The 19386-nt window shown below is 42.3% G+C and overlaps 1 long non-coding RNA gene across 4 annotated transcripts in view; it reads left to right on the top strand.

Annotated features, from left to right (window-relative positions):
- The window catches only part of LOC135240640 (uncharacterized), a 107547-nt gene that overhangs the window by 41748 nt on the left and 46413 nt on the right, over positions 1-19386 (top strand). For all 4 annotated transcript variants that reach the window (XR_010325737.1, XR_010325738.1, XR_010325736.1 and 1 more), the window contains exon 2: positions 10841-10975. This is a non-coding gene — a long non-coding RNA (uncharacterized LOC135240640). The remainder of the gene's footprint in view (positions 1-10840; positions 10976-19386) is intronic.

The raw sequence follows: 19386 nt of genomic DNA, 5'->3' as shown, positions 1-19386 counted from the left end.
ACACAACATAAACAACACTGGAGAAGATACAGTGCAATTAGCTTGGGCCAATTACATGTGTCACTGTCTTCCAAGAAAGATTTTAATAAAAACCTTGAATTTATTCATCAATTTCCCTATCCCCGAATGTTCAATTTAATTCATTTTATTCTTGCAGCAAAGACTCAGTGAGAGAAGTAACTGTGCCTGTGTGGACAAAAGTGAATTCAGAATAACTTTCGTCCACATGTGCTCATCCTGAATGGCTAATGGCTGATGACATCCTCAATGACTACAATGACGTATGCTATAACAAACAGTAATCTATGTCCGCTGGTCATACAAATGCCAAAGCATCTGTGTGTGAATTGCACATGAAAATGTATAATGAAGATGGCAACTACAGGATGTGAGCTTCCGCCAGTCACATTGTGAACAACCTCTAACATCTGATTATGTTCCTTCCATTATTTAATTTTACCATGGCAAAATTTACCATGTTTAAATCCCATCCCCTACAGCTGACAAACGGGCAGATTTGATCTCTGGTAATTTAGCACCACAGTTATACTTTATGTGGCTCATAAGTGCCCCCTGTTGGAAACAGTTTAAAAGGAAGAAAAATAATGAACAACTCGACAGAAACACAATAATAAGAAAAAGGAGCATTTGTCATTATTCGTTAGCAAAATACCATCTGGAGCCAACTGCAGTAAGAAAAAGTGAATTCTAACAACAAGTCCCTCTTGCTTGCATTTCTTTTTTACTTGGGGTTCTACACAGTAAAATGTTCAGTGTTAAATCAACTCTTACAGAGTACTTATGGTCCCTATTGGACCATGTGCTCTGTCAAAGGTTAATTGTGCTGTGTATATATCACCCAGATACTTTGATCCTTATTTATAACTCACGATTATATAGGCAACTCAATGGAAAACATTAAATAAAATTTTATTTGTATCACGATTTTTACTTGTCTCTAACCCAAACGTATGGTACAAGATTAAGTTAGATCAGTAAAAATGACAGCGGGCTATACATTGACATGTTTCCTGGTTCAAAAGTTTCGGAGCGACATAAGAACGTTATTAATAATCCTGCAGAAGGGAATTCCCCTGAGAACAGAGATATAACATCTTAACCACTTCGCCATTGTCTTTGGGGGACGAAAAACTGCAACTGTTAGACAGTGACCCATAGGAAAAGCTAAATCTGTTGCAAGCCTATAACATTTTTGTTGCATGTTATCTAAGCACATTCTCAAGTTCAGAGATGACAATTGGGAACTCTGGGGGGAAAAATAAATAAACTTGCATCAGTCGCCTAAATAAATCAATTTAATTTCCGCGTGGTGCAATATCTAGGTTTCTACTACATTCGAAGGTGAACAAACCTGCCAAGTGCGTCGACGTCAGTCGATAATTTAACGCCTGCAGTCAGCGGCATCAACAGTAACTTGGCTCCACGGTAATTTGCGGTGTGAACTCACGTATCACCAGATGTCACTTAACGAAGAATAGAAAGGAAGCGTGATCCCTCCCCGTACCTCCTCCCTCCTGTTTTTCCTCCTTTCTCACTTCTTATTCCCACTCTCACTCGCTCAGCTCCTTCAGTCACGGGGTCTCCCCGGGGTAATGGCATTCCAGAACACACAAGAATGTTCTTCTCCGTTCGCATACCACCCCTCCCCTAACTTTAAAGAGCATAAACATTACTGAAACTTTCTCAGCCAAGCCGACCCAGAACCTCTCCGTTTTCGGTTTACGCTGCTTTTATACAGTGAAAATATTAATAAAAATAGTCCTTCCTTTCAGCTAATTATGCAAGGTTTATCTGGCTACCAGACATTTTCAGATACAGGATACGCATTGCTCTCCTCTAGCCAGAGCATCAAGGACCACACACTTTGTACACCATAATGCTAATCGACCGGACTCCTAAGTCTGCGCCGGTCGACCAGTGACCTGGGAATTAAATGTATTCAAAGTCTCCGCATCCCATTCATAAGAACTACTGCAAAGAAATGTCGGGTTTTGAAACACATTCGCGAAGCAGTTTTATTTAATTATAAATAACAGTCAATTGTAATCTCACGTTCACGCCATTTAGCCTAGTTGTTACTATATCGGGTGGGACCGAACATTATTAAACAAATGCACGGTGTTAAGACACAAACACAGGTTAGCTAGCCTACTCCGCAGGAAAATAAAAAAAAACCTGAAACGGAAACCTGAATTGATTGGGTAAAATGCCTCCGAAACACATGTATCCTTCGTTTCTACCTTTTGTCTGTCGAGCCGTCTGTCGCTCCAGTGCCGTTCCGCTGTAAAGTTAAATGGAGGGCTTGCAGAGAGACACGCTGCTGGTCAAGCTTCTGCCAAGAGGTAGCGCGAAAAGAAAGACAATCCACGGGGAGGAGAGAGAACCCGTTCAACAAAACAAAGAGCGCCTCAGTCGAAAAATACACTTAATGTTAATGATGTCATCACTCAGAGGTCTGGTGGTTGTCATTTCCCTTTCCCGTTATCGGCTGCCTCGAGGCTTTACCATATCAGTGGGAAATGCCATGGCTTCGGAGCTCCCCGCGAGCCACGGGCTGCCCATTCACATAAGCAAAGTCAGCCCCCACGGACTTAACTACCTGCCACAGTCCCTCGTGAAATCCCCGTATAGCGGGACCGTCCCCAGTCCGCAAAGCCAGCACGACAGGAGACAGAAATATGTATATTTCGCGGCGGAATGTCAGATACAGGAAAGTACTCAAGCGCAGAAATGAAAAGCGCAAACAGAACCAACGCCTTTCACAGAATAAGAATCAGTTTTGTCAGATGTGCTCTAGTTCAGCAAAAAACGAGAAGCCTGAACAATGGGTATTCCCCTAGTTTATCCAGTCAGTAGCCTAGGTTACAACTCTCTTTGTTATTTAACGATGTATGAAAAAATGAGGAAACTGATGTAGGCTAGTGAAAGTAAAATTACTTTATTTTGGCATTTGCAGCAACATAAATCGAAAGCCAGTGAATGAGTTATATTTTTTTAAAGTAGATATTCATTTACAACCTCAAATTTAAGAATACATAATTTACTTTACAACTTTGAATTTTACAAAACAACAACATGAAATGACACACTCAATGGCTACCATGAAAAAGAAAATACCTTCTACCTTTTTATATTTCAGTTGAGTTTTGAATAATGATATAATATCGGACTACTTTCAGATTAAACTCTACCATGTTATTCTTCTATCAGATGATGAGACAGGAACCAAGATGTATCAACATTTATAAACAACAATTTCATCTGGGTTATGTGGGGAATGCCTTAACAGATTAGTAATGGACTAGGGGATTGCCACAATAAGAAACTAAGAAAACCAAACCCATTATAAGTGTGTTGCAGAAGTCTTTTTTTTTTTTAAAGTTGAATATTCCCAAAGGTTCAAACAACGGAATTTACATTTCCTTTAAATTGAATTAGGCTAAATAAAAGTGTATTTTTTAATTATATATTGAAAAAAAAGTGGTATAAAAATGAATGCAATTTTATAGCCATGCTTTTTCATAATATTCAAAACATGGTTCTGACTGAAATTTGGGAGATCTACAAATGAAAAGAAAATATTTCCTAGCACAAGCAGTGACATGCCAAGAGCACCGCTGAAATACAGTGAATTAATGCAGCACCTTGAGATGGAATGTTTTCATTCTTAACTCGACAACAGCCTTATGACAAAGTAAGCAACAGCAGAGCAGACATAAGATTTGAACACCAAAAATGACCAGCGATGAGCTTTCTCATTGTAGCTGTCATTCACTGTGCTTTTCCTCTCACTCACTCAATCATTTCCTCGCATCTTGTACTTTGTTTTTTTTTTTTTTTTTAAAAAGCAACATTTCAGCGATAAATAATGTGCACATATTAAAACTACTCCTCAGCTGTTTACTTCACAAGAAAAATGAGCCTTGTATCTTTTTGGGGTTTGAAATGAGTAGGCACCTGAAAAAGTAAAAAAAAAAAAAAAAAATTTTTAAGTATATTTGAAAATGAAAACTCAAGAGAGTGCTTACTTGGACAGTGCAAGCTCAGCACATGTACCTTTGCTTGAGTACATCTGTACATTTGCCCCGTGCTTGTTTTCTCACGACGCCATTTAAGAGGCCTTTTAGGAGAAACAGAACCACGGCGTGCGAAGGTTAGGCTTGGCCCTTCACCTTCTTGAAAGTGAGCAGTGCTACCTGGGGTTTCTCAAACCGACGGGAAACAGGACGACGGCGGGAGTTCCCCTAACTGACCACAGCCTCCCTTTCAAGCCGCGGCACCTCAGTGAAACTCCGCGGGCCCACAGAGCCGTGCCTCAGACCTTCATGGGACGAAAAAAAAGGGGGAAAATCTTCTGTTCGTGGGCAGCGTCTGCCTATTTACATAAATTTCCAAAAGGGCGAAAAAGGTACAAGCTGTGCTTTACCGCGGGTGAAAATGACGGTGTGTGTAATCGATTCAGAATGCATCATCAAATGCAGAATGTGTAATCCATTTGAATATTTCCCCATGAGATCATCAATCAGGACTTTTTCAAATATCTGTTTCTCTTACATTAATGAACACAACCAATCAGATCACTTCATATATATTCTTTACAAAATTATTACAGAGTTTCTTCAACAGCAACTTAATGATTTATGATGGTATGTTCAAATGAGACACCATCGTGAAATCTACAGAATTAATTTTATTCATGTCCATACGTATGTAGGTATAACAGTATAATAAATTAAGTGTCCATTTATGACATGATTTGAAGCACTACTATGTTACAATTTATGTTGTGCAGATTTCCTTTCCCTTAAAAAAAGATTCACGATACAATATATGATTAGTCTCAGTATTCAAGTATTTAGCATATGTAAAGCACAGTATTGCACAATTATTTTTTTCATTTTGAATATTCTGTTTAGATGACTGTACGCAGCACATACAGTTACACTGAATTGCTCACAAAAAAAAGGCATCCAGTTCTTACGTGACTGCAGTAAATCTCAGAAGTCTATCATCATTTGCATTTCACTCAAACCATTCAGAAAATGGACCACTTCTTAGTGCGATGTGCAGGAGCACGTGTGCTTTGGCTTTCTTGTTAGCGGTTTTGTTGGGACATTTTCCAGTTTTCAGAGTGTCTAAGGTCATGTGCTCTGAAAAGCATTTGGTGGCAATTTCAGCGCAAATGAGCAATACTGAATACTGATGTGCAGACAGATGTTCGATTGCGTTACTTTCCTAAGTGCTGATGTGCTCACTGCCTAAATGTTCTGCGGAACAGTCCCAAGAGGAGGGAGATGCTCTAACTGCCTTTCTGAGGAAATTAAAACACATTTTATCTCATGACGAGGAAAAGGGGAAACACTCAGGTTTCTGTGCAGAATGGGGAAATAAACATTCATGGAATAATCATAAATAAAGATAAGCACTCCCTCACCCTTAACCCAAGCTAATACCTTTCCTCAACCATTAGGTTTTTTTTTTTTTGACACAGAATATATAATTGAGATTGGATTAGAAACGGAGGGGGGGGGGAATCAAGGCACTGATTTGCCTGGATTTTCCACTTGTATGCTGTGTGTCATATCACAGGTGAGGTGCAGTCTGATGCTGGCAGCTGTACATGAATGGAACACAGTGGATGCTGAATTTGGACATTTAAAAACAGTAATGTGGTTTGCCACAAAGGTATCAATTATCTGCTTGAAAACGACCCACTTGAATTCCCTTGCTCTTCTACTCATCTAATGACCCAAGTTACTCCTAATGCAGAATGACAGGTTTAAAGTCTGTTAATAAAACTTTGACTCTTGATAATATACTTAAGCTATGAATTTTCAGCTCCCCTAATAACAGTAGCCAATTGTAAGAGTATATTCATAAAGGCACTGACTGTAACTTAAAGGGAACAAACACACATGTAAGACAAGGTTTTGCCGAAGTGTATCCATATTAGGATGGCTAAATATCTTGCAGTGTTGTCACAATGTTTACTGCTTCAGAAATTGAATTATTTTTTTGTGTCGGTCATGATTCGTTTTATAATGAAATCAGTCACAAACAAATTCCCTACCTGATCTAACTGGTATCTTTTCATTCATCCGCTACCATTGCAGACCTCAGAGATATTCTTGAATAGAAATTCTTGCATATCTTGAATAGAGATTTCAAGCTTGTTTTGGTCGTGTATGGCTCGCATTAGCAATTCTCCCAACTTTTAGCCATTTTTAGGAATGATCCAAATCGGTCTTTCTGAATTACACTGTGAACAATTCTTGTGCTTTGCCCAGGAATGTTCAGGGCTTGGAGGCTATTTTATGCTCTGAGAATTTTTACAAATACCCCCCCTAGTTGTAGGGGAAACAGTTTCAGGAGATCAATAGCCAGTGTTCTGCTGTTGTGCCAAACCAAGGCATGCCAAGGCTTGATTGTGTCTCTTGCTTTCCCACTGTTTTTTTTTTTTTTTGGTGGTAAAGGGGGGTACGAGCAGGGATAAATCTATGCCTAATGTCTCCCTCTGTGCCCCTGTTGATTGTCCTGATGTTGTTCTGACAATTTAGACACAAAGCAGAGTTTCTGAACAGCATGTAATGCAGGCTGAATGGGATCGGTGGTGTGATGTGTGGCGCGGTCCGTGGGGTTGCCAGATCTTGAACGGTGTACGAGACCCCCCGCGTGGGAGGGGGATCGATCCCTCACCATGGCACCTTATGAGCTGCGATCCCTCCCCTATCTCTATTACCCTCCCTGCTTTCTACCTGTCTGAATAAAGCAAGAAATAAGAAAAGGGGCACTCTTTAAAAAAAAAAGGGGGGGGTGGTAGTTTTTTTATAGCTTAAAATTACGAAGGAATCATACAGTGGGTGCTACTATTGGACATCGGAAGAACTGAAAGTAAGCCCTTTCAGTAGCGGCTTGATCACATTATGAGGCAACCACATACGTCTGTGATCAAATAAAGAAACTGTAGTTAATTAGAAGCCTTTGTAACTTAACTTCTGTCCGGTTTTAAAGTTAGCTTGCTAGCTACAATACTACATTTACAGGTAGCTACCTAACATAACTAGCTTCTCTTGCTTCAGCTGTTTGAGCATGATAATATATTTGCGTCAGGTATTGTGTGACGTTGGGAGCCAAAGTGGTTCCATTGTGACCTGACATTGGGAAACCTGAAGGAGCTTGAGTCCTGAGACTCGATGCAGGGCAATTAGGCTTGGTGCATTTGAACCTTGATGACGGAAAGGTGACTGCTCAGTGCCAACAAAAATGTGACTGCATAATAAAAAGAGGACATTTCAAAATTTGTTTACGTCGGAGATTCAACATGGTGGATGGTGCGGAAGATGTTGTTTCTGGATTTTAGACTTCATATGATTTCTGTTCTTTACTCAGTCAACTAATGAAAGCTTGATGCAACTATTAACAATCTGCGATCACGTTTGGGCATTTTCGAGATTGAGAAGAGTGCAATTTATGGCTGAGACTGCTTAAAGTTGGCATTGGTGTCTTGGATATCAAGGAGGAGAACAGCCTTTCTGCTGTCCTCAGTGGCTAACGGTAGTGAGCCTTGGCACAGCCACAAACAGACTTGTGTCTCCAATCATAGCCAGTGAGGTTTCCTTGTTCTAAACCCACACAGAGTATCCCATGTCTCCCCTTCCATGCCCAAGCTGAGCTGTGTCAAGCACATGTAATACCCAGGTCGTGACCAGAATCGCCGATCCAGGCTGGATATTACAAGCTGACTCGATTCACACCTATGGGTCATTGCTTCAGTGTGAAATAGGGTATAAAAGGAGACACTGAAGGGTATCTGAGGGGTACGCAGAGCAATACATAAAACAAATGGGGAGTCAAAGAATTTCCCTTTATTTGATAAAGGAGGAACCTGCTTGTAATCGTTCTGCAAGATTAGCAAACCTAATTGGAAAAAAATCATGACACAGTAGCAGCTGCATGAAGTCACTCAAAATAAATAATAAATATTTAAGTTTGTCAAAAAGCTGAAATCACTGATTATGATTTGACATATTGAGATTCTAAAACATCCATAATTAAGTGATAAGGGGTCAAACTGCTGATGGAAGATTATTGCTTATATTTACCAAAAAATGAAAGCTGAATTGATGTTTAATTGTCAAATATGAAGGGAAAAAGCTGTCTTAGTATTAACCATTATGGCACTTTTTATTAATAAACGTGCTGTCTCCACCTTCTGGCTTGGAGGACTGCAATGTTCAGAATCATTAAGCTTTAAGGAGGCTCTTATACAGCGGTGGTGCCATTAAAACATTTCCACTGTGGGCGGATGGGTGGCTTATCCTATTAAGACTGTGACAGGGCCGAACGTGACTGGCAAGCCTTGCAGAGCGGTGCACAAATTAGCCGTAGCATCACCCGCGTTTCATTGGACAGCGGCGAACCCGTCTGGCCAATCAACAGACCGGGGCGGCCACAGTCCGCCTGCGTGAGCTGCGCGTTAAATATCCTCCTCAGACTCGACGTCTGCGCACGCTCAACAGGTGGACCGCGGAGTGAAAAGCAGCAGTGGCTGACGGCGTCTGGCTCTGTGGAGAACGCACGCTCGTCTGTGCTCTGCCGAATTGACAGCCACATCTATATATAACCGCTGCCAGCTCTGCCGTCAGTTCAGGGAAGCACAGTCAAGCATGCACTCTCCTCTTATTATAATATCGACATAGAACCTTTAGAAAAAGTTTTGGAAAGGTTTTTCTAAACCGTATCGCACAAAAAAAAAGCTTTTACAAGACCTTGCTAATTGTACACTTCACACTGTTTAACTCCCAAAGCTGTTTGAACATCAGTGGTTTGGTGAACAAAGGTGACACAATGCTCAATTACCCTCCTGTTTCCAGCAATGCTTCACAGACGGTGGCTGTTTTCCCGCTGTGGAATCCTAATTGGCCTGTGCTCGTGGCTGTACCCAGAGCAAAACAAATGCTAATCACTTCATTACTCTCTATCATCATTATCGCACTCACTGCTATTATTTATCTGTTTAGTGGTTGTCCTCGTCCATGGCAACTTGCGTAGCTGACTTACCAAACTTGCTGATCAAGCCATCTGATTTCACAAAATGTAGAGAAAATATATGACGTGTTTTGTTATGAACCAATTGGAGTGTGTGATTGTGTGTGTGTGTGTGTGTGTGAGAGAGAAAGAAAGAACCGGAGAGAGGGAGAGTGAAGTCACCTCGACCAATCTTATAACGATTCATCAAGAACGAAATTGAATATACGGCTAAAAAAGTGTCATTATGAACCGAAAAACATCTTGCCAAACCTCGCCCACCACCCCCTCCTTCCACAAACGAAACTAATTCTCTGAACATTTTGAGCATTTTAGGAGTTAGAATGATAATTTATGGGGAAAAACCTCTCAACTTCACAAAAGCATCTTTCCCCCCCATTTCTCTCACTTGTACACACACACACACACATACACAAATCACACTCACAGTCCGATACTTATCGCACTAATGTCAGCCCTAAAGTAAAAAAACTGCCAGTGCAGTGGCAAATCTGTCGCACAACTGCACCCCCAAGACTCACAGGAAATAATGGAACTGTATTTCAGTTATTTCCAGGGTAAATACACCCATCAGACCAGATCGTTTGAGAGGAAGAGCAAGAAGTGCCAGACACTTTTTAGCGTTTGCAAGGTGGGTTTTTCCTGTGCCACATAGGTGTCTCGTTCTGCCCCTCAGCGGGCCAGTTTGGGAAACCCCCTTGCCAAGTGTAACCGTCTCCCTCGCGACTTGAAATACAGGCTCGTTCGGTGGATTTTCCCACCGCGCGAAGGGATTGCTTCCCATGGATTCGTCTGAGCTAAGCCCTCTTAAATGTCCTCTGGCTTTTGTCCTCGCGTTCCAAATGGAATTCTCGGCATTCATCGCACCATTCAGCGGCGTTTCAGAGCGCGCAGGAATTCTCTGGTTCTGACAGGCGCCTAGGCTTTGTGTGTGGTTGTGGGGTACGCGCTAGTTACTTTTATCACCCAAAACGCATAGTCCATACTGACAGACACACAAGCATGTGCATACACACACACGAAGTTCCAAATGCAGAATAAAAATAATACAGTGATTTACATAGCGCATTTGTATCTCTTTGTTTCAGAAGATACCATTATATGCCTACGTTAAGTTTAAACGGTTTTTGCAAGAGCAGAAAGGTGTTCCGATATATTTATAACCACTCCGAAGCTAGAGACAACAAAGAATACTGGGCTTTCTGTCCGACACACGCATAAATATACGCACACAGCAGCAGATATAATTTCTAACAGTGATTGCACTACATACATAGTCACATGTTGACTGGTACGTTCTAAACATCAATCTTCAATATACGACGCACATAAAGAACAGATCTGTAAAGCATAAATATGTAGCAGGCTACATATTCATATAAATACGGTTAAATATCTCCTAGACCATGCACAAGAACTGCAAATACAGTAAAATGCAAACTCATTCTTCTAATAATTCATGAGCCTTAAGGAAGAAAAACAATACATAATATTATACACACGAAAAAAAGAATAGCTGAGTTTCAAAGTTAAATGTCGAGGCGAAACAAACCCTGTAAAGCTGCAAGCTCTTGTGCTACTCGGCTCAAGATGCATGAGAGATCGTGAGTGGAGGTGTTAAAGGTACCGTAGAAGTTGGTTCCTACCTGTAGCTACATATGGTTGAGGCAGCTTCCCAGCGCTCCTCGTGCTGAAAAGCTTTGTCTCCGCGCGCACTCACTCACTCACTCATACTCTCTCTCTCTCTCTTTCTCGCTCTCTCTCTCTGCAGTATCCAACAACGCCGGCTTGTTTCCTCTGATTCGACGAGTGCGATTATCTCTCCGTGTCACAGTGCAAGTGATCAATCCGCGGGGCTGTCGACTGGTCTTAACTACAGAGCGTCTCTCCACCCCCCTGCTGCGTGGTGAGTGTACAAGTGCGGAGGCTTCCCGCCTACACGGCACTCCGGCACTGTCAGCCCCCACAGCGCCTACCTAACTAACTCAGTCACCTGACCAGTCTTCGCCCCACGCACGGTTCGCTCCAACACCCCCACACAACACGCTGCAGGCGCACCATAAACACAAAGACGAATTTTCCATTTTGAATATTCTTCTCAGTTTGAACATATTATATGTAGCTCCAGCCTCAGTGACGGCATGAATGAGTTGTGAACTGTTAGTAGTTATTGTTTTAGAAAGGAATGTAGTGCCCAAGGCACTTTCTCCAATGTAGTATATTGTGTAAGTACCTTTCACTGTGTTCTACGGCTCAACGATTATTTTGCAAGAGCTTTAGTAAAGGAATCATTTGAACATTTCAGTAGGATACATGGAGGTATGAAATCAAAGGGTCTCTATGTCACTGTTTCCGAAAAATGACCCTGGGACGAAGTGATGCTGTCATTTCGGATTCTCAAGAAAAAAAGTGAAATCATTTTTGTTAGCAATAACTTGGGTTTTTATAATAAAATGCTCCATCCATTCACTTAGTAAATTAATGTTAATATATTTTAGTAAATTAATATTTTTAGATGGAAAGGTGAACTTATAGCAAATGAGCGATAATGGTGATAAATTGACAATTGCAGAATGAACAGAATATTATTATGGCAGGCTCATGAATTATTAAATTGTTTACCGTGTTCTTTAAGTTTAGTCTCATCTTGATCATAATGTTACCAGGGAGGCTTTCTGAATTTTAATTATTTAGAATTATAGTTTATTTGCTGTAGGTTGTTAACTTTGTCTAGAGTGTCATACCATTGAAAATAGGTAAGCAGTGAGAAGAGGTATGATTACATCACATTACAAGCACTTGGTAGTGGAGAACATCACAGTACAGAGAACACCACTGTCTCAGGAATACAAAATAGTTTGCACCAGTAGCCTCACCTATGACATTTCAGAAAAAAAGAAAGCTTTGACGTTCTCACAAAGACATGCTTGACTGTCATTCATTTAGAGCATATGTATTATGACAAATTAAAATAAGTCTGTCTCGACATATTTAAAATGTCAGAGCATTAAAGGAGGAGAAATGAGGACTTCAGAAAATTAGACACTTTTAAGAAGCTTTTAACCTTGGAAAAAGGTCGGAAACATGAGTCACAGTAACATTTAAATTCTACTTGATTCTCGTGGATCGATTATACAGGCCAGAAAGCTGTTTAAGGGGTCATTTAAAGAGAACCGTCTCGCTTTACCAGTCTTGTATGAAGTGTCTGAATGAGTGTGGTTGGAGACTAATTGGTAAGAGCTGAACAGCGCTGGGAAGCGGCTTCCTTCATCATTAGGTGAGAAGGCATTTATATTCAGGTAAATGTACTGACGGCTAAAAGGCTAATGCCATGCATATGTGAAAAATGGGTCATTTATACTCCCTTTTGTAAATGGTAAATTGGAGATTGGACCTTTTAGTGGTCCAATCTCCTCAGCAGTATGTATTTCAACTTGAAATTATTTTGGGGGGTTATCCTAGACTGCAAACTGTCAGATTATTAATTAAATCAAAATAGACTATTTGAAAGGAGCAGCGGGTGTGGTAAATCACCATGACCGACTCCCTAAAACAGCGGTCTCCAACCCTGGTCCTGGAGAGTGGATTTTAGAGTGGTCTACTGGATTTCATTTTCACCTTCGTATTATCACCCTGTTGAGACCCAGGTAACCAGGGGAGATGAGTTAACAATGTAATCAACTGCTTTAATTGATGAAGTACAGAGTAACAAGAAAAAACAGCAGACCCTGTTGCTCTCCAAGTGCCCTGTTTCATGAGGCAGGATCACTGTGTTAGCTGGATAACAGAGTAAAACCCAGAAGCCTCCCAACTCTGGAACACGGACTGAAGTAAAAAGTTCCAGATTTGACGCAGTTATCCAGGTAACTCGGTAATCCTGCTTCGTGAAATACCCCCCAGGAGCAGAGTTGGAGACAACTGCCAGAGAAAATCAAGATGTTTAAGGAGCTGGCGAAAACTGTGAGACAGCAAATTTGGCCGATATTCTGCACACCTGCCCTTAGCTAGGAGTGATTTTAGGGTCCGTATTTTGAGAAATGCCACTTCTGGTTCAAAAGTATGTTTCAATAAATTGCTGCGCATTTGTAATATTGCATGAGATATTAAGGTATGATGACTATGGGGTTCATTAAGGATAAGTAAAAGTATAGATGGGAGTCCTGATCGCCTGGCCCTGCTAATGCCTGTACTCCTCAGTGAGCATTTTTGTGGTGAAAAGTCGGTGAAACACAGACTAGACGTTCCGGTGAAAAAGCCTGGCTACATTTGGTTGAACCCTGAAAGTTTTATAGCTGACTAGGACATAGTCAGGCAATCTGGGTAAAATCTGTGCTCTATTGAGGTTAACCTAGTTTGTTTATGTCTAAACACATTTCAACCTAGATTTCCCCCCTTCTAGATGACTAGATTCTGGCATTTGCTCACTGGGTCCCCACAGACACGCACACCACACCCCACACGCACATGCACACGCACACACACACACACACACACACACACATACATGCACGCACTTATTTTCCACCCTCACCCAGCTCTTGCTTGCACTGTGGCACAAGTGGCTCTTGGCCATCAACAGTTTTTAGAAGGCCTTGATTCCCCTCAGGCACCTCTCCTCAAGCTTTTTTCTTATACCTTCACAGAGATGATGGTGAGATCAGAGAATGGTCGACCCAGAGTTTTTTTTTTTTGTTTTTTTCATCATTAGATCAGAGGGGGTCCGCTCAGGTACAATAATTACTTAAACCTCTCTGGTTCACTCCTTGTTTGATTGTTTGGTCTTCAATCAAACAAGTAGCGTGTATTTACTAGATCTGAAGAGCAAAAAACAAAACTGCTGCCGTGGATTGTTTGTGGGACATGAGTTTGACGCGTCCTGAATGCCCGTTTGCATCAGAATAATACGATGAAGTGTCACGTGGGGCTTCTGGGAAATCAGAGCTCGTCTTACTTGAAACGGTTGTACATGGCAGGGAAGATGGCTGTCATCAAAGGGGTGATTCCTGACCAGTCATTCTGAGGACGGTTGAGTAGAGGCGTGCATCAGTTTCTGCCAATTTGAGACCCGTCTACGTTAGGCACTGCAGAACCGCCCGCTGTGATCCCCGCAAGCGCATCAGTGAATGGCAGGGGACTGGACCTTTAGTCTAGAGTCTGATCTGGGCTCGTCTCATCTACATATGTTTTGGAATTTTTCGGCCTGTACTTCCACCAAATTTTTGGGCACAGCGCTCATAATGAATTTGCTGTTTCTGATACGTTTTGGACACGTCATCTTAAATTGGCTGACATGGTTTGAGGGAAGCGCATCCTACTTGAGTTTTGTTATTTTATTTTATTTTATTTTATGTTTTACCTTAAACATGTTGCCTTTGGGGAAATTTGAAAGAGGATGTCAGCTGCTGCTTTGCATTAATTTTCTTCAGTGGCATTCAGATCAACACCTCGTATGCTTCTGTTTGACTCAAATGCCAACTACATCGTCAGTCAAGAGTCTGAGGTCTCTTTTTTTTTTTTTTTTTTTTTGCGAGATGCGATTTCAACACACCCACAGTTCGGGTTCTGGAAACAGAGTGTTGGTGTTATTCAATTATTCTCACCTCACCTGAGAGTTTCCAAGACTCAGATCCATTTCCATTGCTCCCCGTGGCAGGGACAGAAAGGAGTCTGTAAATATTTGACGAGTGGCGGTGGCACTGGGGAACCGCTTGTGCGTTCTGTTTTCCCCCCGTGCGAGGCAGGGGGATCTCCCTCATCTTTCACAGCACTGTGAAGAGGCACCAAAATGAAACCTGAGGGCCGGGCAGCACCAGCACTGACAAGCATGGAAAATATTCAGTTGAACTGGAAGGCCCCCGAATGGTTTCTGTGAGGACCTCAAACTTGGGGAAAATTGTACGGCAGAGCACTTTGCGTACAAACCAGGCTTTGGACCGTAAACTTTTTAAAAATGTTATTTTTCTCTTAGAAGTATTACGTTAGGATGATTCTAAGGGCCCTGATTGGTAGTGGCCCTAAAAAAAATATTATAACATAGAATTAGTAACTTCTGTATTCACCAGTTATTTAAATTGACATTAATAGAATATTTTATTTAAAATGTACATATAAAATTAACGGTTGATTTTTCTGGGAGTGGCCTGGGCTGGAGGGGCCCAATGTGAGATCTTTTCATGGGGCCAAAATCTCTGGTGCTCCCCTGTTTGCGGTCACTCGCCTTTTCTCTTTCTACCTGGGGTTTCGGCGGGGTTTTCCTTTTGATCACAGTTGAAAACGTTTACATCATTTCCAGTGGGCTGTTCGTTTATGGCGGCCAACAGTAACAGCACCCAAAACACAATTCACCTCAGCCCTGTTGTTTTGACTGAAGTCAACAGAAATCAAGCTCTCTCTCCTCCAGCTTCCATACATGACTATTTTACATCACGTGTATGACTAGACCCGTAATGAGCACAGACATTTTAAACAAACCCATGAAAGTCTGATAGGTTTTTTCAGTTCTGTAAATCTACGTTAGACTTCCTGTATGAAGTACTGTATACATTCATGTATTCTTTCAGAAAATTTGGAAACTGTGGGCAAGGTGATTTAAGAGCAACGTTTCTGTCTGAATTACTGGGAGTGCTCAGGGCATAGGTTAGGAGGGTTCTTCTGCACGTCTCACCAGAAATAGCGATTTTTGGGTGGAACCAATCCCAAAAATCACTGATGTGTATGTCACTTGACAGCATTTGGGAAGACGGACAATAGGGTCTCCAACACTGAGATAAGGGCTAAGTTACAGAGGTACTTTTTTGGTCGCCATGTTCTCTGGCGGGAATCCGGTTCCTCGTATTACAGTCGCCCACCCGGAGTAGAATGCGTCTCCACAACGCTCCCAACAAAGACGCTGGATCCTCCAGTTGTTTAGACAATCCTCCACCCCCCACCCCCCCCCATCGTTCTTCAAAGGCTCACTGGACACACAGCCAGGTAATTACGATCAACCATCCAAAGGAATGCCGGTGGGAATTGCCCTCCGGGGGTGTAATATTCTCACAGCGACAATTATCCGAATGCCTGAAAGATGAAATCTCACCCCCCACCCCCCCACCCAACTCCGCCACGCCTGTCTCCAGAATGGAATTGCCCGCCAGTACCCCGGCTGCACTTGTCAAAACCTGTAAGCGTTGGAGCGTCCCCCTTTCTCCTGACGGGTCTCTCCCCTGCTCGTCTGTGGGACGTGCCGGCCTCGCGTTCCGCCAAACCGTCTGTGGAGGCGGGGCCTCGCGGCGGCGGAACTTTTCGCCGTGACGAAGGAAGTCCCGGGAGAAGAATTCCAAAAACGACGGAGCGGACGATGCCCGGTTCAGCTGATTTATTCAGTGTCCATCAGCCTCCCGCGTAACGTGACAACTTATAAGTATAACGTGTACTGCGGTGCTGTCCTAATTTGCGAGAACACTTACGATAACGAGAGGCAAAAGCATGACCCACTCTAAAATACAGTACTTTTTGCAGAATTTCTTTTTTTTCCTCATATATAATGCATACCTCATGCATTTTTTTGGCAAAGGGCAAAACCTAGTTTTTCCCCTCTCAGTGATTCATTAAGATGCCAAGAACTCTTAGTTTGGAGCTGATTGTGCTAGTGCTCCATTTGACTCCATTTGTGTTTCTGTCAGTTTAGGTAATGCCTTCAAGTAAAAATAGATTCAGAATCACTCAAACCCATTCCAGGGGGTCAGTAAGATACTCATTGCAAGCTATGGAAATGCACAACATAATGGAATGCTTAGTGATGATGGAACTGAGAGAGCCCAAATGTGATATAAGCTTTGGGACAGTAGACAGGTCACAGAGAGGTGAAGGGGTTTGTAGTCCCATGGCTGCCTGTACTATTTTCTTCTCAAAGTGCTGAAGCTGAACAGGTGTGGGCTTGGGTAGTATTTGGAGGGGAGACCCTTTGAAATCTAGGTTGCTATGGGGAAAGATGTTGGTGGGCCAGTAGGGGGCAATCTTCCCTCTGGCCAAAATGAAAAATCCAGTTCCCCAGCACACTGATGGAGGCACTGTGCTATAGGAGGGGCTGTCCTTCAGATGAGATGTTAAACTGAGGTCCTGACTTGCTGTGATGATTAAAGTTCCCAACCGTTTGAAGAGTAGGATTTTTGGAATGTTTTTTTTTTTTGTTTTCCGAAATTGTAGGTCAGTGTTCTAGAACTCCATTGCATTCTATTACCAGCAGTGATTGTTACATCAGCGTTATAATGTTCAGTTAACAACATTATATGTAATTATATTTTTTATCCAACACCTCAAATGGTTAAAAAGACTTGGTGTGTTCTGGTCAAATTAGTTTTTTTTTTTGTTTTTTTTACATCTGGCCACCTAATCAACTCCTACGTTTCACTGGATACATAATCCTTTGCATTGATTACTTCATGATTACTGCAAATGAGAATTGAGTTCTCAATTGACCTACCAGGTTAAATTAAAAGAACTCAAATTGGATAGGCTTTAAAAAAAGGCTTGAAGGCTTAATTGGACACACAAGCACAAACTACCTGAATATCCCAATTCTGATTTATAGTTGGCATATTTCTGTCATTTAATATAGTTATCTAGAACAGTCCTTCTGTATTGTAAAGTTTGTGTGAGCCAAACCTGGATTAAATAAATAATTGTTTGTAATTCAATTTAACCGTTTTGACATCTGCAAAACTGCAGATTGCTGACCTTTCCAAAAAAGAAAATTCTATTTTCACCATGTCCAGAGTTCTTCTTGCGGTTTTAGCATTTTAAAATCTAATTAAGATCTTACTGGCTGACTTACTTGCGGGAGTGTTTTCAAATGTTACTTTAATCAGAAGTTTTAAAAATAAAAAAAATTCAAATAGATTTTTGACTCTGCTCTGTGGAGACCTGTTGGCTCAAACTGGGGCACAATCAAACGGAAACCCACACAAACTTCAAGAGGGAAAGGGGTTACCTTTGGGCATTCAAACGAAAGTACGTCATGGATTCAACTGGGATTGACAGCGCGATTCTCAGTTTCTAAATACTTAACTAATAATAGGTAATATTTAAATAATACAAGTAATATAAGTGCCACCAAACCAAATGAGTCCAGCTCAGGCCTGAGGAACGCGCAGTCCCATTACATTACATTACAGGCATTTAGCAGACGCTCTTATCCAGAGCGACTTACACAACTTTTTTACATAGCATTTTACATTGTATCCATTTATACAATTGGACATATACTGAAGCAACACAGGTTAAGTACCTTGCTCAAGGGCACAACGGCAGCGTCCTTACCCGGGAATCGAACCTGCGACCTTTCGGTTACAAGCCCAGTTCCTTACCCACTGTGCTACACTCCGTCCCCTCCGTGCTTTGGGGACGTTGCCGCCGTCGGCGGGGCCTTGTGCTCCGGTTTTCGGCAGTGCTGTCTGGCGTTCACCGCTCCCCCGTAGCCCCCCCCGCTCGAGCGCTGGAGAGGGAGCCTCGGACCCCCACTGCCCCAACCCTTTGGCGCGCTCCGTCGTGATTTATGTGGGATTCCCCTCTCCGTGGTGCCCACGGCGCGATCTCGCTCCTCACTCTGCGCCTCCTCTCGCTCCTCGCCTCCTGCAGTCCTCCCGCGGAAGTGCTGTCCCACTCCCCCGCGGTTACGGCGGGGAGCGGCGGCAGGCTGAATCACAGAAGGCATGGGAACGTTCTCCGCGGTGACTCACTTCCAGGGATCTGCACACGCTCAGTGCGAACAGAGATCCTACGTGACCACCACCACCACCACCCTACCCGTCACCCCCTCCCCCCTCCGAAAACCCTCAATCTATATTACCGCTCTGTCGTTCTCTTTGTCTCTCTCCTTTTCTCTTTCTCTCACTAGCTATTGTTCTTTATCTCTACCCCTTTCTGCATCTCTCTCTCTCAGTCCATTACGTTTACATTGCAGGCATTCAGCAGACGCTCTTATCCAGAGGGACTTACACAACATTTTTAATTAAAAAATTTTTTTTCAACATAGCATTCATTTATACAGCTGGATATATACTGAAGCAACACAGGTTAAGTACCTTGCTCAAGGGTATAACGGCAGTGTCCTACCTGGAAATCAAACCTGTGACCTTTACAAGACCAGCCCCATACCTAGTATACTACACTGCAGTCCCTCACTCACTTCTCACCCTCAGCTTGGCTCAAGCATTTGTGTCTGAACAGTATTGTCTGATTACCCTGGTGACCATCTCTGTTCCACTGTAGACTGAGCATTAGCCAGACACTTTCCTGTTTTTCAGTTATGCCTTAGCAACTGAACCAACAGCGAAG

This window comes from Anguilla rostrata, chromosome 15 (assembly GCF_018555375.3).
Source record: "Anguilla rostrata isolate EN2019 chromosome 15, ASM1855537v3, whole genome shotgun sequence".
NCBI classification, from domain to species: domain Eukaryota; kingdom Metazoa; phylum Chordata; class Actinopteri; order Anguilliformes; family Anguillidae; genus Anguilla; species Anguilla rostrata.
The sequence above is the reverse complement of the archived record's forward strand: the minus strand, read 5'-3'. Positions and strand labels throughout refer to the sequence as shown.